Source organism: Ptychodera flava, chromosome 10, assembly GCF_041260155.1.
Source record: "Ptychodera flava strain L36383 chromosome 10, AS_Pfla_20210202, whole genome shotgun sequence".
In the NCBI taxonomy this organism is placed as follows: Eukaryota; Metazoa; Hemichordata; class Enteropneusta; family Ptychoderidae; genus Ptychodera; species Ptychodera flava.
Genome location: NC_091937.1, coordinates 6234020 through 6258667, shown reverse-complemented (window position 1 = coordinate 6258667; position 24648 = coordinate 6234020). Strand labels below are relative to the sequence as shown.

Sequence of the window (24648 nt, the reverse complement as noted above, 5' to 3'; positions counted from 1 at the left end):
TTATGTGACTTTTTTCACTTCGCATTCCCAAATTTCGTGCCGGTATTTATTAATTTCTTATTTACACACATAAACCTAATACTTAATAACAATACTAAATTCAGAACTTTTTAAACTTTCTTTCGAAAATGATGCCTATTTTTTTTCCAAATCCGCCGACACACTCAATAAATTCTAGATCTTCCCTTTCAACTCATGATACATTGAGGCCGAAAAGGTTCCAAAAATGACATAAAAGTGGTAAAAATCGTCTAGTTTTATACACTATATTTAGCCATTTCCATGATCCCTACTTTACCTTACATCCTTGTGAATTAAGGGGTGCGAGGTTTTCAAAACTCAACATTTTAATTTGATACAAGAATCATAAACAATTGTTTCACTACAGATTCATTGCCTACAGCTGCAGAAAAAAATACAATACCAAACCAACTGATTCATATCAACAGATGAACGACGTTGTAGGAGGTGGACCATATGATATTCTGGGGAGAGTATAAAAAATGATGAGATGGGATTATTTTTTTCCGTGTACTTCACTGAATATTTCAACGGCGAATTCCGGCAACTTTTTTCCCAGGCACTTTTTCTTAGGGATATATGTTTTGCTCCGCTGTCAACAACACTGTACCCAGCGTATCAGATTATGTAACAAGGACTGCTGTCATGTTTTTATTGTTTCCTCAGAAATCACTGGTCATATAGCTTTGACTTTGCAGTGTAGGTTTCTTAGAAAAACCTATATCAAATATATGTAAACTGTAAGGAACCTGCAATATTGTATTATGGGGCAATATTTATCTATTGTCAAATTACACAAATCTCTAAAAGTGCTGACCAATTGCCATTTGAATCCCACAGTGACTGTTTATATATCTAAAACAGCTGATAGGATTGAAGTGAAATTTTGTGCATCCATTCTTTTTTGAAATTATACCTAAAATACCACACACATATCATTAACTAGTTCATACATTAAATAAACTAATCTGAAAACTTACTTTTTTAATAAACAGTTGCCTTACATTGTATGCCATTATCACAGTGGTATTTTCTAAGCTGGAAGTTTGTCTTTTTAAACAGACAATATCAAAAATTCTTTAGATAGCGTGACTGCATCAAGAAAAACCTATATCAGATTTATGTAAACTGTAAGGAACAGCTGATAGGATTGAACCTGTAAGCGAGCTTATCGTTCAAATTACAGATTGAATATTGCAGATTGAAACCTGCGTGGATGAGATCCGTGAATAGATGGCTGTCAATAAACTTGTTTTAAATGACAATAAGACAGAATTAATTCATTTTCATTCGAAATTCAGACCTCATACCCCGCTACCCGAAATACGTGTATGAGCAGATCTAATTGCACCTTCATCCGTTGTAAGAGACCTTGGGTTTTATTTTGACAGTGTTGTATCAGCCCATAATCAAGTTATGCAAGTTTGCAAGTCAGCCTCGTTTGTTTTAAATCGTTTCGGTCGTATCCGTAATGTCTTGGATAGCAAAAATACTGAAAGATTAATCCATGCCTTCATAACATCACGTCTGGATTACTGTAATAGCATGTACATTCATCTACCTGATTATCCCATTAACCGGTTACAACACATACAGAACTCAGCTGCTCGCTTGGTTACTCGCACTAGAAAACACGAGCACTTCACACCTGTTCTGCAAGAGTTGCACTGGCTTCCTGTTATCCATCGAATTGACTTCAAAGTTCTCATGCTTACATAAAAATGTCTCCATGGCCAAGCTCCAACCTATTTGTCAGATCTTCTCATTGTTGTCAAGCCTAGTAGATTAACACGTTCTGCAAATGCTACAAAACTTGTTGAACCTCGCTTTAACCAGGAGCATTATAGGAAGCGTGCTTTTTCAGTAGCTGCTCCTAGGCTGTGGAATTCCCTTGATGTTTCTATTCGAAACGCACCTTCCCTGTATTCTTTTAAAACACAACTTAAAACCCATCTTTTTAGGAAGGCATACAGGTTACAGTAAGTCAACTTCTTAGAATTTTTGATATTTTTACCAGACAGCTTAGTTTTGACATTGCGTGTGTGTGTGTGTTTATGTCTGAGCTTGTATCTACTTTTATTTTATATGACAACTTTTGTGTACTTTTCATTTATCTTTTAAATGTTGTAAAGCGCATTGAGATTTTATACTTTTATGTAATGCGCTATAGAAGAAATAAATATTATTATTATTAATGTCAGATTAGCTCAAAAAAACATATCGTACTGTATAGAGCTAGATGGCGGGGGGGGGGGGCTAGGGAAGGGGATGTTACCTTCGAAGTTTTTATTACTTATTAATAATTATTGCTTTCTGAAACCATCAATGTGCAAATCTAAAACTGTCTCAAAAATTCGATTTGCATGTCTGTATGAAACAGAGTGTTTAGAGAATATGAAGTTTGCTATAGACTTTTTGTCTAGAGAACATGGAGTTCGCTATAGACGTTTTGTCTAATTGCACGGACATAGAAATATATTTGAAGGACAAATTGTTGTTCGGCATTATTAATTTCATACAAAAATGCAAAGTGAACATGTTTAGCCGAGGACATTAATCTTTTTGATGACTATCGTTATTTTGTCAGAGTTTGTACATCAAGTTTGTTCAAAGGTAATTGTTGAAACTTATCTGTCATGTATACAATATAATTTAAACCATAACAGTACTACAAAATCACGCCATTTCATGACTGTAGTTTCATAATCGTCTACATCAGGTGCCCCAGGAGATAGATGGCTTGAATCAGAGTTTTAGGTAATGAAGGTCAGAGAAGTCAATTCTATGTAAAAAATCTGATACGAAAAAAAAATCTTATGTACTCCAATCAAGACAAAATTGCCATTTGGCCACTTTTTGGTCAAAAATGGTCAGTTTTCGAAAAATTTAAAAAAAAATGTTTCTTCAAATTCTGAGATCTAATGAAATGCGAAATGTCCAATCTATGTAAACATTGGTGCTGATTTCATACAAAAGCAGTCTTATTGACCCCACTCAAGACAAAATTGCTATTTTGGCAATTCTGTTCAAAAATGGTGATATTTAGAAAAAATACGAACAGCTTTCTTCACATTCGGAGGTCTGATGAGGTATGAAGGTCCATTCTGTGTAAAAATTGGTACAGATTCCTGAAAAAGCAGCCTGATTGACCCAACTCAAGACAAAATTGCCATTAGGGCCACTTTATGCTAAAACGGTAAGTTTTAGAAAAATAAAACACGAAGTTTTCTTCACGTTCGGATATCTGTTGATATATGAAAAGTCCATTCTGTGATAGAAGTGGTATAAGGCTATTTGTCGTGCAAGTGTTTGTCCTAGAAAAAGTTCCAAGTATCTTGGTAAAAATTTGAAAACTAGTACTGGAACTAATAGGGTTAAAGTGCGAAGTCTTAATTTTGTTTCAATGTCGTCAAAGAAAGTGAGTGGTATTTTCAGATCATAATAACAAATAAATAAATAAAATAAATAATAAAACATTTGTATAGCGCCATATACCCTGAAAGTTCATAGGCGCTCACCATAATGCAAAAAAAATCGAAACGGGCAATAAGACATTAAAAACAAACTACAAGAAAAAAGACAGACAAATATGTAGAACAGATGATTTCATACCCAAAATATAAAATAGGCGAATAGTGTAGCCATAAAATTCTCCACTTTACTGCACTATTAAAAAGTCATATAATGTAAGCCTCCTTAAAAGATAGGTCTTTAGTTTAGTCTAAATGACTCGACTGTTTTACACAATTTAACATCTAAGGGGAGCTGATTCCACAAATCCGCTGCGGCAAATTAAATGCACGTTTTCCATATGAGGATTTCTTGGGTCTGACTTTAAGAAGGAAACTGGACTTGGATCGCAAATTGCGAGATGGCTCATAGCGATGAAGTAGCTCGCACAAATATGATGGGGCCTGACCATGTAAAGCTTAAAAGTGATCAGAAGTGTTTTGAATTTAATCCTCTCAGATATCAGTAGCCAGTGGAGACGTTGTAGGATTCCAGTGATGTGGTCGTACTTTCTAGTTTTAGTTATCAAACGAGCAGCTGTGTTTTGAACATACTGTAACTTCTTAATATCGCTGACTGAGATTCCATATAATAAGCTATTCCCGTAGTCAAGCCTTGATGTGACAAAGGAGTGGACAAGTTGCTTGACATTATCATCAGTTAGATATTTTCTGATTTTGCCGATATTTCGTAAGTGAAAGAATGCTGATTTACAAACTAGCATCACATGTTCATGTTCATGCATATTCATATGCATATCGAACATTGTACCAAGATTCCTAGCTGTATTTGTTGGTTCAATGTCATTGCCATCATATGCAAAAATACGGATGATGAGGGAAAATCGGGTAGATTTTGACGTGATCGGAACATAAGAACTTCTGTTTTATCAGCATTAAGCTTGAGGAGATTAACTGACATTCAATCATGGACATGTGAAACGCAATCCTCCATCTTTGAAAAACTAGAATTGATGTCTGCCATTTTGAAACTCAAGTACAACTGAGTATCATCTGCATAAGCATGGAAGTCGATATTATCTTGCCGGATAATGTCTCCCAATGGTGTAGAATACATCGTAAAAAGAATTGGTCCAAGAACAGACCCTTGTGGGACTCCATACTCAAGATGATGTGACTTCGAAGAGGTATTACAAATCTGTACTGATTGTTGACGGTCGATAAGATATGATTTGAACCAAGCTAAAGGTGTATCAGTGATGCCAAATGAGTTTAACATGCGAGCGAGAAGTATAGCGTGATCCACAGTGTCATATGCAGCGGAGAGATCAAGAAGGACAAGCAAAACCACTTTACGGTCGTCTAGTGCTAGAAGAATATCATTTTGGACTCTGATAAGAGCAGTTTCAGAACAGTGCGATTTCTTATATGCCGATTGGAAAACTTCCCCGAGGCTGTAAGCTTGCAGATGGTTTGTCATCCTTGTAGCAACAATCTTCTCAAGGACTTTGGAAAGGAACGGTAAATTAGATACAGGTCTATAGTTCTTATATATTTCAGGATCCAGTTTTGGTTTCTTTAACAGAGAAATGACCGAAGCCACTTTTAGTGTCTCAGGAACATAACCAGTGAGCAAAGACAAGTTGGTAATTTGAACAATGATTGGTAACAGAACCTCAATGCATTTCTTCAAAATAGTAGTGGGTATTGGATCTAGTTTACAGAATTTATCAGGTGATTGAATGGTAATTTTGCGTACTTCTCTTTCTGTGGTTGATTCGAGGTTACTAAGTGTAACAGGTAATCTGTGAGCCTTCATGTCAGGTAGTGCAGGTGCTGGTCTTTTGTCATCGTGAGATTGGAGACCAATGCGGGTCTTCCGAAATACAGGCCGGGATCAACATCAGTGAAGCATACATAAGGTAAACTCCAATTCTTGAATTTTGTTCACAATGCACGCTGTACTTTGATAAAATAGAGCGCTTGTATTGTTCCATGCACACCTTGTTTCAGATTTACAAACCAAATGTAATAACCTTCAAAACGGGTGATAATGGACCTAGCCGCAAATGGAGCCCTACTGTGATGTGGACATGCTGGACATGCTCGTGCAATACATAAGGCCTCTGTTAAATAAACTGTGTACAAAGCAAATATTAAAAAATGCCAATGTTATTGTTATTGAACTAGTGCTACTGAGTTCTCCCCGATTTTCCCAAGAATGGCAAACGTTGCCCATAAACACGATTTAATATGTAAATTTTACCACTTTTTGAAAACATCTGAGTTACTTTGGCCCTAGAAGACTATCTAATGGTTTCCGTACAGCCTAAAATTGCCCAAAACATATAAGTATGGTAATTCTCCCCAATTTGACTCAGTCATCACTTGGGACTTGCTCACCTATTTTCAAAGCAATTGGACCGACAGTTTCAGAAACATGATTTTTGACGAAAAACAACAAAACATTGCCCCTATACAAATATGTTCTTTTCGGCACAACTTCTGGCCAGGTGTGATAGAATGGCCCAGCTACTCCGAGAAATGGCTCCAAACGAACGGGCCGGCAAACGGACGGACTTCTAGAATTCTGGAAACACCACTTTGCGTGTAGGTTTAACTCCGGCTGTCCACGACGTAACAAGGACTCCATTTAAAATAACCTTTATTTAAAGATAAAGCATAAAATTTTATCGATAGTTTCAATCAAACAACATTTAAATTTAGGGCTGAAAGTAACTAATATAGGCAACACGATTTTCCACAGTTGTCAATGACTCATTTGGTCAATTGCGCTTATGGAATGAAGTTGTTGTGAGATGAAATTCACTGAAGAAATTATTTTTCATTGCCTTTCACGACATTATTACGTTCTACTGATGTTAACAAAGCTTGTGGTTTCGATAATATATCAGGTGTTGTTTTAAAAATTGTGCAGAGGAACTGACCTTTCCTCTAACTTACATCTAAAACAAATCACTTAGAACCCGAATTTTTCCAACAATTTGTAAACAAAGCAATGTGGTACCGATCTTAAAAAAACAATAAGCGGGATGCAAGAAATTACAGGCCCATCTCATTGTTACCTTTGTTCAATAAGGTCTTCGAGAAAATCGTTTTAAGAGTTTATATAATCATGTTGTTAATGTTATTTCTGATGATCAACATGGTTTTATTCTTGGGAGAAGCGTTGAGGCTAATCTTGTCACTTATACCGATTTTATATCCATTGCGCTTAATAATAAATACAAATTGATTCAATTTATCTTAATTTTAGCAAAGCATTCGATTCAATATCTCATAAAGTACTTATTCATAAAATTTCTTCCTTTGGTTACACCGGAATTGTATTAAGTGGCTTGAATCATATCTGTCTGATCGTTCTCAGGGGACTGTTGTTGTGGGAAGTTTTTTCCAAATGGTGCCCAGTTCTATCTGGTGTGCTTCAGGGGTTTATTATTGGCCCCCTCTTATTTATATTATACGTCAATGATTTGTCAGCATGTGCTCGGTCATCGAATGTAATTTTATATGCCGATGATTCGAAGCTTTACAAAAGAATCCATTTCATTTCTGACTGTACATTGTTGCAGAAGGATTTAAATAGGGTAGTTTGTTGGTGTTCAACATGAAAGCTCAACGTAAATATTGAAAAATGTGCTTTATCACTTTGACGGATAAGAAAAAGAAGTTTAATTTCAATTATTCAATTAAGGATGCGACCTAAAAAATAGAACTTTTCAGAAATGGAATTTTCTGCCAAGAATAGATGTTTTATACCTTAAAAAGTATATATTTTCTAAAAGCCCTAATAAAGAGGAACTCATTTGCGTATAGTACACAAACATTTTTTACACAGTGGTCACGTGACATCCATTTTGATGAACCTATACAAAACAGTTTTTTTACCCCTTTCTGTGAAAACGCCTGAACATTTTATTTTGATATTTGTACATTGTAAAGCCATAGTATAAACCTAAAAAACCATGTCTGGGATTTTTTCTCCGGGCATCCATTCGTATTTTATGACATGATGTTTTGTTTTTCCCATAATTGAACACGCACCAAATTCCTTCAACAGCGTATAAAAGAAAATAAAAGCTCATAATAAAATCCGAGACACGGTTTTCTAAAATGTCTCGAAAGCTTACCTGTGCCCAAACTTCAACAGGAAATCTTGTCCCCCTTTCGTAAAATCGGGTAAAAACCGATTTTTCGAAGGTTCATTAAAATGCGTGTCACGTGACTAATGTGCAAATAATGACTGTTTACTGTAGTTGATCGGGTCCTCTTTTATCAAGGCTTTCAGAAAATATATACTTTGTGATATCTTTGTGATATATACTACTTCGTATTTTGGCAGAATATTGAAGTATTAAAAAGTGTGTTTAGTAGGTCGCATCCTATCCTACTTTTTCCAATCACACGTTTTGCGTCAGTTAGGGACCCTGGTGTCATTCTTTGTTGCTCCATAGACTATTCTGAGCACGTTGGTACTGTACTTAAGATAGCGTTGAGCAATCTTAGCATTCTAAAACGTCTTTGTAAAAATTTCCAAGATATTAAATCTTTAAAGACTTTGTATATTTCTCTGGTACGTAGTGGTCTCGAATATTGTTCTCTCATTTGGAGTCCATGGCAAGAGAATCTTGAAGATAAGGTTGAGCGTGTTCAAAGGAAATTTATCAAATATTTGTGTTTTAAAGAAAATAAGCGCTATGTTTCATCTGAATACACTGACTTATGCAACATTTTAAAACTGCCTCCTTAATTCAATCGTAGAAAGGTTTCAGATCTTTGTTTTTATTATACAAATGTATTCATTCTACGATAAACTGTTCTTATTAACCCAAATTCCACTGAATGTGCAACGCAACTTAAGGGTTAATCTTCCTTTTCGGGTACCAATTTCAGAATTAATATTCGGAATTCGAAACATTCCTTTATTCCATGAGCTTTATCTACTTACAATGATATTTCAAAACGTAATTCAGGTCTTGACTTTTTTAAACAGATTTAGTCTTTTAAAAAAAGTATGATGAATTTTTTTACACGTGATGTGCACTTTTTACTGTTTATGTTTTACTGCGTTTGTTTGTTTATTTCGTTTTTACTTGAATGTTCTGTATGTTTTGGGGAGCCTGTTATTGGGAATTATACTCCTCTTGGTTATCCGAATTAATAAATAAATAAATAAATAAATAAATAAATAAATAAATAAATTTAAATTTTAAATAAACATTCGACATAGCTCAGCCACACAGTGACGGGTGTGTCAATGTTGCTACCTTATTTTGACATGATCAGCAACGAAGTAAAACCCATCTGCTTTCTGTCGTCAGACTTTCTTCCAGATGTCACTCATTATAGACTCATTTGCCAACCAACAGTGACATTAGGCACTACAAAAAATGCATTTACAAACACTGATTTCAAAAACATCTCCTAAAAAGACGAATAGATATTATTCATTTGATTCGAGATGATAATTTATTATACTACTTCACAATTGCCCCGATGTATTTATTTTGTCCTTACTCTACGGGCGCCAAATGCTACCAACTGAAATATGGGGTATAGGTGCATGCACGTCAACATAGCTTCGACTGTTCCATGTTGACTACTTGTCGTGGTTTACTCAGCATGGAATTGAACAGTTGATCCCTAATTTAAAGGGACAAAGTCTCTGTTTTTGACCTTATTGTGATATCAATAATACGAGAATACTTGTATAAAATCACTTACTGTGCAGAATAAAGTCAGTACAGAACCTAAAAACTATCAGAAATTAACCCTTTGCTGTATGAAAAGTGGTTGTGTGCGACATCTCGATGAAATAAAACTACTCAATGTTAAAGTCTGTTTCCTTTGACAAATAAACACTACCACAGCAGTGTACATTACTGCCATTATCCTATCTACATCAGTGAAAGGAATCCACACTCTTGAGATCTCATTAACAGCTCTATGTGGTCTAAACATTGTGTAGCATTGGCTATCTAGTCTCATTCATTTGTAAACGTTCATCCAACAATGAATATCTGGTACAGAGACCGTTTATTCCTTTGTGAATGTTTAGATGTTGCTTATCTCTTAGAAGAGAAGAGATTGTGTACAGTTCGCCAGAGTAACAGAATGTTTCACGTATTCAAACAACGGGGGCATCTTTTGATAGCAAACAAAATTCATGAAAAATATGGTAAAAAAGAGAGACTTTGTCCCTTTAACTAAGACATATAAATGAATTTGTGCATAAAATGATAGACATTTTTGTTAATGGAATTAGTTTTCTCTTCCCAAAGCATTATAGCTCTCATGTAATGTGAAAATTGTACACACATTTTAAATCAAATAAAAAAAGCGCCTTTGAGCACATTACAAAAATGAATTTATTAAAATAATCAATACCAATGGATCGAGAGTATTGAGCAAGTAATTTAATACCACCCATCCTCTTTTGAATTTGATGTAATGTCGAGTGCGTCAAAAAAACTTTATTACTTATTATTGCTAATACTGAAACCGTCCACTGAAATACCAACATTAAAGTTTTAAAGACAGGTTTGAGAATCATACTTTTGTATTAAAACATTGGGACTGATCTCAAATTAATTACACTTGATAAACAAACATTCAATGCTACAGTCGATGACGGGTCCATTATCACTCATTTCGCAGAGACTACGAAGCAAAGACTAATTTCATTTTCTTCTTCTTTCGTCACTCGATTTCTTATGTCATAGACTTGCACGGTGAAATCTAACAACTTGTTTCCGTCTTCAGAGTCTACTTTGAAACATTCGGCAACCTTCACCTTCCGTCTGTAAATCTTTCTTTGAATCTGAACATGGTGGCAGACTACGTGCTACAACTTCTACTATTCGGTTACTACACAACACTTTTCTTGGAATGTTCAGAAGTTCCGAAGCCTTCTTATACATCCTGATGAAATCGTTCGCTGGAGAAAAAAATACACATGAATAATATATAGATATTAGCATTCAGTGAATGACAACAGCAAGTATTAGCATCGGGCAAAAACAATTCTTATTCATGAAAGGCCCATGAGCTGCAACTTTTGACATTATTTTCATGATTTTATATTCAGATTAAATTCGTTCATACACATTTTCTTACTTGGAGACGTTTACTCAAGCTTGATTATCCACTGACTTGGACTGCATGGGGAGGTTTCAGTAATACAAATAATAAAATGGTGCCCCACCCAAATATGGCCGCCTCCATACAATTATTTGATGAACAGAGTAAATGATGCATGCACACATTTGAATCTTTGCAATAACAACGTGGTGCAACCCAGTGAAAGGACGGGAAAGGGATTCATTCCACTTTGATGAAAAATTCTCCGTTTTTCACATAATAAGGCAAGATTTTGAAAATGGCGGGAAATTCAAAATGAACAAAAATCTGTCCAATTTCTTGCCTATTCTGCCACCAGCGAAAGTTGTTGAGGCATAGTTAATGACTATATCATTAAATGTATAGATAACAATGAATTTCTAAGAAAATTGGAAGGTATCTTGAGGTTGGACATTTTCGCTGAGTTGCAGCTCATGGGCCTTTAAGGATTGATAAGATCAATACGTCTGAAACGCATTTAAATTGCCATCGTCGCACTTTCTGGCGGTTTCGTTAAGGAAGGTATTGACTCTTAAAAAGAGATTAATTCCAGTTGCTGAGAGAAGTTCACCGCAAGAGGGCGTACTGTTTACTGGTTTGGACACCGTGGTGCAAAGCACCAAAGCTGTCCCATGTAGTCACAATGTCTGTTTTTGTGTCCGTCCGTCTATCCGTCCGTCCGTAGACAGATTTTGTTCCTCTCATAACTAAAGAACCGTTGTGTCCATTGTCATGCAATTTAGTATTTAGCATTACATCATGAGATCTAGATCTGATTAGATTTTGGAGGATGTGGCTTATTAATTAATTGCGCATTTGCATTTTAATGACTTTTTTGCTATTGGGCAATATCTCAAGAAATATTGAACCAAATTTAGTGAGACTTTGCACATACTTTTATCATCATCTAACACTACTATGATAAAAGTACAGTGGGCGTGGCTTGTTAATTAGTTGCTAATTTGAATATTTAATGAATGATATTTATTAGGCCATATCTGAAGAATTACTTGGCCAAATTTAATGGGACTTTACATATACTTTCATAATTCTCTAGCACTTCCATGGTTAAAGTTTAGTGAGCGTGGCATGTTAATTAATTGCTCATTTGTCTATTTAATGAATTTAAGTAATTAAGCCATTTCTCAAGAAACACTGAACTATATTTAATGTGACCTTGCACATGCTTTGATTATCCCGTAGCATTACTATTCTATAAAGTTAGTAGGCAGGGCTTGTAAATTAATTAATCATCTGTATATTTAAATATTAATTACAAATGACCAAGTTCTTAGCTTTAATAATATTTAATATATAATATTTAAGTAGAAAATTTTCAGTGTTCCTGCAAATCCTAAAATTTCAGTTTTTCTTATATCCTGTCAAAATTTAGGTTTGGTGCGCCCTCTATAGTGCGCAACGTATTCTGCGCACTGTAGAGGACAGTGAAAATGGCGGCGTTATGCAACAAAGTCTCCGGGTTTTAGTACTGTTGGCTTTATCTAAAGAACTAAGATGGTGACTCCCATTATTTTTCTAGTGCAGTACTTTTTAGTCACTTATCCTTCAATTGAGGAGGTCTCATCAAAATCTATTGGCGGGAAATACTAAATTCTGCATGCTTTTGTTAATTATTCAGTCCATTGTTTACTATGCAGAAACAAGAAAATCACAAATTTTAATGATTGGATATCTCAAACATGTGTATGGTGACACCCATATTTTTGTTGACAATGTTAATCTATATGGGGTTCTTGATCCTTCCAACTGTTTTAATTGAAATCTATTGGTGAGAAATAAAAGCCGCACCAAACCTTAACCTTGATTGCTACAAAGTTATCTTTTCAGGTATTTTGTATCAGAAAGCGCAAAAATCATATTTATTTAATGTTTCAAGTTGCCTATTCTATTGTATTAAACGACAAAATATTGATCTATGTTTTATACTAGAAACATAGCACACCGGGTTTAGCTGGTCAAGTTAAAAAAGGAATGGGGTGGCGCCCGAGCAGACAATCTCAGGGCGTGTAAATTTTAGTAAGTCTTCACTAACATTTTGAATGTCTTTATGCTGCCTGGGATGCAGATGAGAGGAAGGTACTTGTACATTTAAAAATTAATGCCTTTACTTTCTCATATATGCTCCAAATTCAGTGAAAGACAGAATTGTTTTCTTCACCGATTTGCTACTTGGCTTTGTGAATATGATTTGTATAATATTGTAATAGAAGGAGACTTCAACACTTTGTTTCATCCAGAATTTGACAAAAAAGGTTGTAAAAGTCTCAATACAACTGTTGCAACCTCTATGGAAAACTATATCTGAAAAAAAATTAATCTCGTAGATAATTAGAGTACGCAACACCACAACAGTAAACAGTTCACTTTGCGTTAGACACAGCCTATCACAGCTTGCCAACTTGATTATTTCCTGATTTCAAATCCTGTAGCATGTTAAGTCTTGAAATCTTCCATAAAAACGTTTTATCCTTCCGATCATTTGCTCAGTGGAAAGGGGGCCTGGTCTATTTCGTTGAAATGAATCCATCCTAAATGATGTAGATTATATTAAAGGAGTAATAAGTGTCATTTCTGATAAGGTAAGTGAATTTAGTGAAGACAGTAAATCAAAGAAGGTCCTGTGGAACATTACGAACAAGAGAATAAAACAATTTAGCATGTTTTACTGCCAAAATGTAGCTGCTAAAAAGAAGAAAACGTGAGAAGCTTGTATATGATCTGCAAATACTGGGGAATAGCATAGATGAAAAAGTCGATTCGGAACTGCTAACTGAATAAAATATCTTGTAAAAAGAAATTTACATACAAAATGATGAGAAGCTAGAAAAATGGTGCGAGTAATAAAATCTTATTGCTGTAGAAATCTGCTCTGATCATAAGATTATTTGGGAAAGAATGCTTTAAAGTTTTGGTTGGTGAAAGCTTTTTGGTTCAAATAGACCCCCAGCACATGGACCATCGCATTTTATTAATCTATTTAAGTCAACCACTGGTGGTTTCAAGTTGCAGGACTACTACTTATGTCGAGCCCTGTAAGATTTGGTATGGTACTGTGAAAACAATGAGGTAGTAAGACAGGAATTAAAATGTTTCCAGGATCCAGTCAAATTATAATTGGTGATGAGAAATACTCCGGATAATCATAATCAACTTTTGGTATTAGTTAGCAAAGACACATCTATACTGCAAAGCTTGACAATAAGGAACCTGATTGTTTATAGCTTCCAAAACAAACCTTAAAACTATTCAGAAAGTATTATACCTTTAAACAATAAAAAATTAAAATAAAGGAGAGGTTCACTCCAGTCGATTTTTTTTCATTTATGCTAGGTATTGGCCCGGTAAGCCAGAAAACGACGTTTCCCCTACTTTTAATTTAAGCCACTTATCACAAAATTTGAAAAATAAAATTGGGGAAGTAAATTATGGGGAAAAAGCGCCAGTGTAGGCGCTTTTGACCTGTCATTGCTTATGTAACCGAAGATCTTGCAAACAATATTCATGAAAATACCAACACTAGAGGTGAACGTCAGTCAGTCAACTATGCCCATATCCGGTGTGAAATGGTCCCTGCCGTGTCACGGGTCAAAAGCGTCAAGCGTGGCGCTTTTTTCCAATAATTCATCTCACTCAATTTTATTTTTGCCAGTTTTGTAAAAAGTCGCGCGAGTTGAGAATAGAGGAAACATCGTTATCTGGCTTACCAGGCCCAAACTTAGAACATAGGAAAAATTAGCTGGAGTGAACCTCCCCTTTATAGCTGTCACATCAAAACAGGGGGGTGGGGGTCCTGAAAACTTATTCCTACCACACATCACAATGAATAGTCTATTTTAGGATTTCACTAACATGTATTTTATATACTGGTACTGTTGATGTTTTTTTCTCTGACAGTTTATGTAGAAAAAAGTCTTGTTGGATGTTAGATAGAACTCTCTTCTAATTCCTAAAATGCTGTTAGCATCAATGAAGACCTGAATGAAAATTTATAAAATTCATATAAGAACAAGCGACGTAGCGGCCGATACAGCTCCGCTGTGATATTGGCATACTGATACAAGGCCGCTATTAAAATGATTTGTACAACAAATAATAAATGATCTGTTTTACCAGTGTTTTCTTAAAACAATTTTTTACATCATCCTCAAAACACAAACATGCAATTGTAATGATTTAAACAAATCTTACCAAAGTCAACCTTAGAAACATACACAGCAAATGTCAAAAGAATTGCACAGGCAATTTGGGGCAAAATAGTTTCTTTGACTTTTGGAAACAATTGCCCTAAAATATAAATATGTAAATTTTACCATTTTTTGACTTTATTTGACTCACTTCACTCATGGAAACCCCCATAAAACTTTTACAGCAGTCCAATAGGCTGTTTAAGAGAAGAGAAGAAATTTCGACCAGTTATAGCAAAAATTGCCCCAAAATACAAATATGCAAATTTCACCACAATTTGAACAAATCTGACTAAGGTCACCCCTAGCGACCTGCATATCACATTTCGAAGCAATCAGCCCAGTGTTTCAGAGAAGAAGATTTTTTTGACCAAAAACAGCAAAAATTGCCCCCAAAATACAAATATGCAAATTACACCACAATTTTAACAAATCTGACTGAGGTCAACCAAGTGTACTGCATACCAAACTTCAAAGCATTTGGAGAAGCGGTTTCAGAGAAGAAGGCAATTGTTGATGAACGATGGACGATGGAAGACGGAAGACAGGCGACGACGGACAACCAGCCTATCCTTAAAGCTTCGCGTCATTGACAGCGGAGCTAAAAATGCCAAGCCGTGACCTATCACGCATACAATTCTTTAAGCATCTAGAAGCGATGTATGTCTACAAAAATTTTGATTCGCTGATCGGAAACTTTTCTGTGTCAAATACATGAAGAAGTAAAAAATTCTGTTACTTATGTGATAATTAAGCTAAAATGGAAATAAAACAACAAACGTGAGAAAAGGTGATGCATGACGATGACGTCATTGTCTTAAGTGTCATTAACTACCTGAAGACAGCTATATTATTATATTCGATGTCTTCACAACGCACAGAAGCAAAGAACATCTAAAAAAAAGAAAATATCATTCTGAACTGCCTGCACTGTTTTCCAAAAGCACATGTTACTGTTTTGGTAAGTTAAAGAAAGCCACATATTTGTTAACTACCTTCTTTAAACATAATAATAATAATAATAATAATAATAATAATAATAATAATAATAATAATAATATTAATAATCATCATCATCATCATCATCATCATCATCATCATCATCATCATCATCATCATCATCATCATCATCATCATTAGCATACTTACCAGCACCCTTAGTGACGAACAACATCCCTTTCTCTTTGAGAAAGGAGCAGAAATCAACAATTGTGTTTGGTGGATCAAGGAAGTGAAAGGCGCACAACTGAGCGTGGATAATATCAAACTTGCCATTACTGGAAACATCTTCCATCTTGTAGTCTTCAAGGTAATCGTTAGCAGTGCTTTGATGGAACTGAAAGTCGACATTTTTCCATTGACCTTGTTGACACTTTGATGCAATCAGACTTTTGAAATTTCGGAGTTCGTCATTATCAGGTTCCACGATAACGTACGTGATATCCTTGTACGTGTTACTCAGTGTCTCTATTATCACAACGTCATTTAACCCTGGTGAGGAGAAAGAAAAATCAACGATACAAATAATATTTTATATTTTAGCATTGCATAGTAAGTCGTTAAAATTTTTTCTTGTCGGCAGGGGAGCATTCTGGCCTTGTGATTGCTATTTAAAATAGTTACAGGTACAGAATTGCGGTAATGTTAGCATATTAAATGTACATTGTTGTGGCTGTCTAAAGGTATATGAAAATCACTATGGTATCACCATTGTTAGGGGTGAACCATTTGATCATTGGGTGGGGATCTGTAGGACATTGGCATGGCAACGACGTTTTGATCAACCATGACGGCTAATTTTTAAAGGTGAATTTGAAGGATTGTCTGCAAAGCCCGAATTATCAGTTGTTTTCCAGTAACAGGGTAGCAAGAATTACTTTCAAATTTCATCCATCCTTGTTCCGAGAAATCAAATGGGCTAATCCTTAAACGATAATAACTAGTTTTGACCAAATCTTTGTATTTTCCTTGCAGTTTTAAGAACCTACTTACCATTCCTGGTCCAAGAGCAAGTACTCGGATCGCAAAATTTTCAGAAGAATCCATCATTCCCATTACTTCTTTGATTATAGACTTTTCCTCCCTTCCTGCGACGTATCCGTATCGCTGCATTGTAGAGTAACGTTCGTAGTATTGCTGCGGATAACAGCTCAAAGTTTTTATATCTCTCGCCATTATGACCTGAAATAAATAGTTAATCAATTTGATGTGAGATGAGGAACACAAACGACTGAGGCGTAATGTTGGCATGAACGCCACTGCCTTTTTTTTGTTTTGAATATAAAGTGTATTTTATCCAGAGAAAACCTTAAACTTTATTTGGGGGAGTAAAAGGGTATTGAAAAATTTCCCGATCAGAAAATTATTGAATTATATTTTTTCGAGTGTTACCTTTTACACTTTTGAATGAAAAAAAACTGATTCTCAAAAGTATTTTTTTAATTCTTATTCATCCTCTCCTAAGGATAGGGTGACTGGAACAGGTGCTACTCACCTATACAGAGCCAGACCCCCGTTACCCATCACTCCTGGGGGGGGGGGAGGAGCATAAGGAGTAAAGTGCCTTGCTCAAGGACACAACACTACGACTGGTCTAGGGCTTGAACCCACGGTCCTTTTGATCTGGAATTCATCGCTCTAACCACTTGGCCATGATGCCTCCTTTATCGTTCAAAAAGGAACCGATTTATTTCAAGGGTATATCGACTTTTCAGTCTTTTCCCTCGATTGTTAATACAAATCCCATTTTTTAGAAGAATGTAATTTTCCAAGAACGTTAATTAATAAAATAGTGTTGCTGAGATCTTCTCCAAGCAGAATACTAAAGTACCTCGAATAAAACATTCATTTTTCTTGAGCAAAATTATTTTCTGATAGCAAACCTCAATTCCTTGAAGATACAATTTTTTCTGTATTATCATCTTTAAATATCTCAACTCTATAGTGTAAAAGCATTAGAAAGCCCCAACAAAAATGTCAAATTTACTCTTCTCAGAGGATGCGATTAAGTTTCAACAACAGTAAATTTCGTTCTCTTAGAACAGTAAGTTTGGCATTTTCACAGTGTCTTTTTATTTGTTCGTCATGTTTTTAACATTATGCAGTTCAGATATATCCACTAGATAATCACATACAGAAAAAATTATCTTTATGAAGTATGAAAGTTTGCTGTAATGAGAAAGTCATTTTGCTTAAAGCCCGCCGCGGTATGACCCGGGATCTAGCCACGTCTGATCAACAACCCTATAAACATCGTGTTTATGAAGGTGATTAGCAACGGACCTGAACAATGGCAATCAACCATTTCTCACGCGCGCTGAACAATGGCACGTGGCAATATTTCTCAATTATTTCTTTATCACGAAAATGTATATTATGATGTGGATAGCCGTGTGGACAATTTGTTTATGAAACCATATGTGCGCATTTCGCATGGATGAATCACCGAGCACAAACTTGAGCTGTTGCCACTGGTCACTCTAATCACAGGGGCTTGTGTACCAGCTTTTTCCCCGTGTCGCGCCCTGTTTCCTGGATGTGTATGATCGACTGTACGCGGTACAGTATATGTATGCAGCCTGCAGTGCGCCCTCTCTTGTCAACTTTCGCACGCTACACTGTCAGCCTTATCTATACTACTAAATGAGAGTTGCCATTTTTGCGTACCAATTTTTCTCGGAATTGGAGCGGTGTTGGACCAATCTGTTGCTATAGCCATGCCCACCCTATAGTTTTGTCTGACATTTGCAAATTTCATCATCTTTAGGGCCGTTGATGGACTGCTATACAGAAAAGATTTCCGAATCGCTGGTCGCCAGCGCTGCTGCTCTCTCCGGGTTCATTTAAATGTGGCGCACAAAATTATTATTCACGTTTGCGCATTCCTGTTATGTCGCCCTCACGCGGTCATCGCTCAGCAGACCATGTACAGTCACCGATAACTATTTCGATATAAAATGCGAAAAACTTCAGGTGAGCCTACGACTTTGTCTTTGCTTCATGTTCAATTAATCTTTCGCCTTGGTGAACGTGCGGGCTCATACTGTTCTGCATTTTAACTCGCTCTCGCTTTGTAACACTGAAATCCGGCTTTCAACTCTCATTTAGTAGGATAGATTCGGTGAGTTTATTTTCCGTCTCGCAAGTGTACATCTAAAACCAAATGCGGTACCATGCATTGGCCATTGTCAACCATTTTTTTGCAACTCTGGACACAGTATTGAAGTATTTGTCGTCTTTTACATTTACACGTGCGAATTTTGACACCTAATTTTAACACCTCTTAAGTAATAGCACTTAGGGAGCCGTCATTATTTACGGGGGGGTCGGAGGAATCTGAGGGGGGGTCACTCAAAAAATGATGAACGGTGAGGGGGGGGTTACTCAAAAAAATGATGAAGAACAGGGGGGGTTACTCAAAATTTTGACGTGTGATAAGTCGTGTAGGTATCACAAAATTGCGTTATTTCGACTTGAAATTTCCAAAATTTTCTTCCTCAGGAGGGGGACACCCCCCTCCTGACCTCCCCCCATCAGTAATTCATTTCCAGTTGCATACTGGCCAATAGCCCACACAGTTAACTGTCTTGTTGCAGATTATGTCTGTGTATTACTATTAGACTACAAAGACTTGATTGTGTGTCTTTGCTACAGGAATCAATTTGGATGTAATTTCTACATGTAATTTTACATACACTGTTATTGAGAAATTCAGTAAACCAAGACGTATTGACATTCTGTTACTAACCAGTCAATTTGACAACAGAGCTTAATCTCTAACAATGACTTTTTTTTCATGTAGTTGACATGGTTGAACTGAGTTTAACCTTTTGCTGTTTGAGCGTAAATATGAAGATAGATATCCAAGAACATTTGGACAACATTTTACATCTAACTTATAAAGATTTAGTAGTTATGGCCTATCTGTATGCCATAGTGTAAGATTAAGATCACGATAGATATCGCTACAGACACATGAGATCAGAGATAACCCCGGGTACATCTTTGTTGGTCTGAAAGCTCAATATAATCACTGCTAACAATTTCTAAACGCTCAGAGCTGGTTTCTAAATGTCGTCACGAAACTAAATATTGTCTATAACATTTGTGGCCACCTCCTACCAAAATGGTACATTCCAGATCTCATAGCATAAAGGCTTGCCACATCGAATAGGTAACCCACTCATCTGATGATCACTACAAAGCTTGAACATATTATGCTAAAATGCTCTACATACAGGTATTTGTATTGAGCACTTCTCATCCCTGTGAAGGCTACAGCTTAACATTAATATATATATATATATATATATATATATATATATATATATATATATATATATATATATATATATATATATATATATATATATATAATGATACACCTTACGTGCGAGGGGGGGTCACTCAAAAATTTTGAGTTGGCAAGGGGGGTCATTCAAATTTTTTTCGCGTGGCAGGGGGGGTTACTCAAATTTCGGAGTTCGCGGAGCAATTCCTCCGACCCCCCCAGGTCGTAAATAATGACGGCTCCCTTATTCACTGTGAAGAGGTATATGCCCTCGAAATTGTGCACGTTCTGTCACATTGGCGTTCCACACTCGAAGCGATGTCTTACAGCATATGCATCCAATTGAAACTTCGTGTAATTTTACCATTTGACCTCTCCAAATACATAAAATTGATTAATCCAACATTGACAGGAATTTATGCTCAAACTGCCCGTGTGTAACACGGGTTTCCTTCTAGTAAGACTAATACGGCAACAGTGTGAATGTCAATGCAGAAATCCTACACCCAATATTCACCAAGCGAGGGCGCACTGCATACTGCATACATATTTAATATTGTAACACACCTCATCCGCAGTCTGTATTCTAATTCGCCAGTTGATAGTCACGTGGGATGCATTCTTTTTGTGCTGATCCACGTAAACGACGTCATCAGGCATCATTTGTTGGAACTGTTGCCTGCCAGGCATCAGTTCCAAAAAATGATGCCCGCTGACGTCAAAAACGACATTGACGCGTGCGCGGACCGGAATGTAAACAAAGATGTCGTCTGCGGCCGATCGAAACGATAGTCGAGAAATTTTTTTTGGTTATCCTACTTTCTGAAGAAGAATTGAATGCTTTGGTCTCCAACAAGGAATCGAAACGGACGAAAACTATAATCAAGGTGCATTGAACGTTTTGCAGAAGTATTGCGATCCTGTTAGGAAAAACGTTTTCTTACTGAACCACTCCATTACATCATAGGCCTACATGAGGACAAGTTTTGTGTATAGTACGTTCTTATGCATGGCTACGGATGGGATGTGTTACAAAACACATATTGACTGGCCATGAGGGCAACAGCATACGTCTGTACCCCTCGGGCCTGTGAGTCACCCCCAAAAACAGACTGTTTCCCTCGGCCTACGGCCTCGGGAAACAGTCCGTTTTTGGGGGTGACTCACAGTCCCTCGGGGTACAGACGTATGCTGTTGCCCTCATGGCCAGTCAATATGTGTATACTGTACCGTCGATCGTACGGAGCTGGGAAACAGGGCGAGACAAGGAAAAAGGCTCGTACACAACAAAATATTGTTTAATAGTATTTTCTTTATTATTATATTCTTTATCACCTATTAATTGGCCCTTTTCAAGTCCCTGTGCTCTAATTGTTATGAATCCTTAATGAGCTTGGTGGCCTTTTATACCCCGCGGTTAAGAAAAATACATACTTTATTCTAGACACTTTGGTTTGCTGCTTGGCGAAATCTAAGTTGAATTGATTTCGTAAATTAAAGCAATTTCGTTATTTAAACATAAACAAATATTCGTTTAACAAATCAAAGGAAGGGCGTCATGACGTCTGTTGATATGAAATGACTACCAACATCCTTAGTAATAACTGCAAGTTTTTAAAATGGAGGTCTATCTCTCTGGGCAAGCACACAGGTTATCGTAACGTTGCTTGGATAGTCGTTCGAGCGGGCGGCCGGAGGTCGCCGTTTACTTGGACAAAATAGAAAGGTCAGACATCGATTTCAGACAAGCAGCCAGAAAGAAATAAAGAAACAATCTGGCGTCAAATAAATGATCCTCGACTATCACAAATACCTTCAAATGTTTATTGCTCCAGTATGGCCGGCCTATAAACGTTACATCATTTTTTACATGTGCCGAAATTTGGCAATATTCACTTCCTGGGGATTCCGCACACTTGCCCTGTATCCGCCATACTGAATTCGAACTACCTTACACACATTTCAATGCGAAGTCCAATTAAGTCAGTATGGCGGATACATGGCAAGTGTGCGGAATCCCCAGGAAGTGAATATTGCCAAATTTCGGCACATGTAACGTTTCTAGGCCGGCCATACTGCAGCAATAAACATTTGAGGTATTTGTGATAGTCGCGGATCATTTATTTGACGCCAGATTGTTTCTTTTGTTTCTTTCTGGCTGCTTGTCTGAAATCGATGTCTGACCTTTCTATTTTTTCCAAGTAAACGGCGATCTCCGGCCGCCCGCCTCGAACGACTATCCAAGCAACGTTACGATAACCTGTGGGCAAGCATAGCCACCTACCAAGGCCAACACACAATGAAAGGTTAATTCATCTCAGCTAAGCGTGAACAGGAATTGCTCTCTTCAACATATCATTTGATTGTGATTTTCTTGAATTTGGATTACCTACTTTTACGTCTAGAGGGAACATTGAAACGCGTACTGGTACGCGTTCCTTTGCACCTGTATATTTATGCCGACAAATTATGAATAGAACCGATCTACAATGACTGCCCAGTGACCTTTCTCCAGTCCACAACAATATCAGGTAGGGCGAGAGCTTGATTTCTATTGGCCCATCGGGACTCCAGCTAACAATATAACCAGGTAGAGAAATCTGCAGTCCGCAGAGCACTGTCCATCACATCAGAGAGATTCTGTTCCTTTGATGCAACAAAATGTCCTTCGCCTAGCTCTGGCTTCGCGAGAATTGGTCTTGTGTGATTTTGAGCGAGATTTTGTGCTTGTCGCTATCCTAAGCATAATGTGGTGATCATTTTGGTGATTTTAGTTGCTCTACATAACATTGTATCACAACCCACGCGACTGTGACCAATCGCCGTAGGTTAACTGCGTGCAGTAAATTCAGTTACATAGCGTCCTGGGTGTTTTTCTCAATGTTCTTAGCCTTGTGCGGGTTTATGAAAAGTAATACACTAGTTGATGTTAGGAAGACCAAAAAGTTGTGCTGCTCTCCCTTCAGGTTGCTTTTTAGTCCCCGCGGACGAAGTCCGGCGGGGACTTACAGATTGGGTCCCGTCCGTCCGTCCGTGCGTCCATCCGTCATCAACAGTTTCTCAGACACTGCTGAACCAATTTCGTTCAAACTTGGCACAAAGGCATAGTATTATGACCTACAGATGCACATCGATTTATTTCGCGATACGATCCAATATGGCCGCCAGGCGGCCATTTTTATGCGATTTTTCATGTCTTTCAATAGTCTCGGTTACCCAGAATCCTCCGTACTTCCGCTACGCTTCAGAGGAGGGTCTGGGGAAATTGCATAGGAAAAAATGTAATCCAAGATGGCCGCTGACTGAAAATGGTCAGCCGCTGATTGGCCAGAACTTTTTGTGACCCCAGCCGTGACCCCAAGACAGTCAACATGGAGACTATGGCGCAGAACCCACGACTGATGTCTGCTATCCGATTTGCGTCTGCAAATACAACATCACATACTGTTTGAAAGATAAGCAGATAGAATGTTTGGATGTTTTGGTACGAGGGAAGATTTACTGGCGATTCTTCCGACTGGTTGCGGGAAGACGTTGGTTTATGCTTTGCTTCCTAGCTGCAGTTCCGTAGCTCGAGTCGAGGTTTTGCCTATCGGTTTTTGGGTAGGACGGCAAAACCAGAGCTACAGATCCAATGCTTCTGAAAGTGCCATTGATGCCTGGCTACTTTTCCAAATTTCCGTTATTTTGACTATTTTCAATGTGCCGCTGGCCGATTTCCCACTGTACGCGTGGTACTGTATACTGTACACGTGACGGCAAGATACTACCGAATTCAAAATAGCTTGGAGTTTCTTTGTGCCCCGGTGATAAAATAAACGTCTTCTGTGACAAAACAAACGTCTGTAGTGCACGCCGCAATCGTAAATTTTGCAACAATTTAACCAAAGTCAACTGTTCATATGGTTCCAATGAACTGATCAAAGTGAAAAGCCCACGGCGATTTGGAAAGTGACGACTTGTACTTGTATACGTTGTCGTCAGAAATCGTTTTAATTTTACAGATTTGTTTTAGTTTGATTGACGGGAAAAGAAACGGTACAAACCATGTTCTACAGATTAAGGTATTCAAGCCGTCTGAAGATTCCAAAAGACAGGTTGCTGTAACTGTGATGGTCGCTCGTCGAAAGATTGCGTACGCGTACGTTTTATTTCCCTCAGTTGTCTGTAGAGTGGCTGTTTGAAAATCAACACCGTTCTCCATAAGTGTTAGCTGCTTCATTGGAAAACTGCAAATACGTACCTGTATGACAAGGGCCATAAGGAACATCATGGCGCATACAGTGTGCACTAACTAGTAAATTTAGGGTGTAATTTAGTTCCTTTGCGTATCGCTGAACTTCAACTGCACATCGACTTCATACAAAGCGTCTATATAAGCTCGAGTGTACAAGATATTTCGTTTGGTAAAACGTTCGTTTGAAACACGTCATCCTTTCCGTTGCATGAACGTACAGTAGGCTAAGCTTGGTACCCTACGTATTCATGTAAAGTTGGTTCAGTTTTTTTTTCGGCGTTCGAT

At 37.1% G+C, this 24648-nt stretch overlaps 1 protein-coding gene and 1 long non-coding RNA gene across 2 annotated transcripts in view; one reads left to right on the top strand and one right to left on the bottom strand.

Moving 5' to 3' along the window:
• LOC139141862 (probable U3 small nucleolar RNA-associated protein 11) overlaps positions 1-24648 on the top strand; it is a 248198-nt gene that overhangs the window by 85281 nt on the left and 138269 nt on the right. The window lies entirely within an intron of this gene.
• Positions 8988-16327, bottom strand: LOC139141859 (uncharacterized). Its single transcript, XR_011554262.1, has 2 exons — positions 15986-16327; positions 8988-10449 (listed from the first exon to the last, which is right to left on the bottom strand). It is a non-coding gene; the product is annotated as an uncharacterized lncRNA (long non-coding RNA).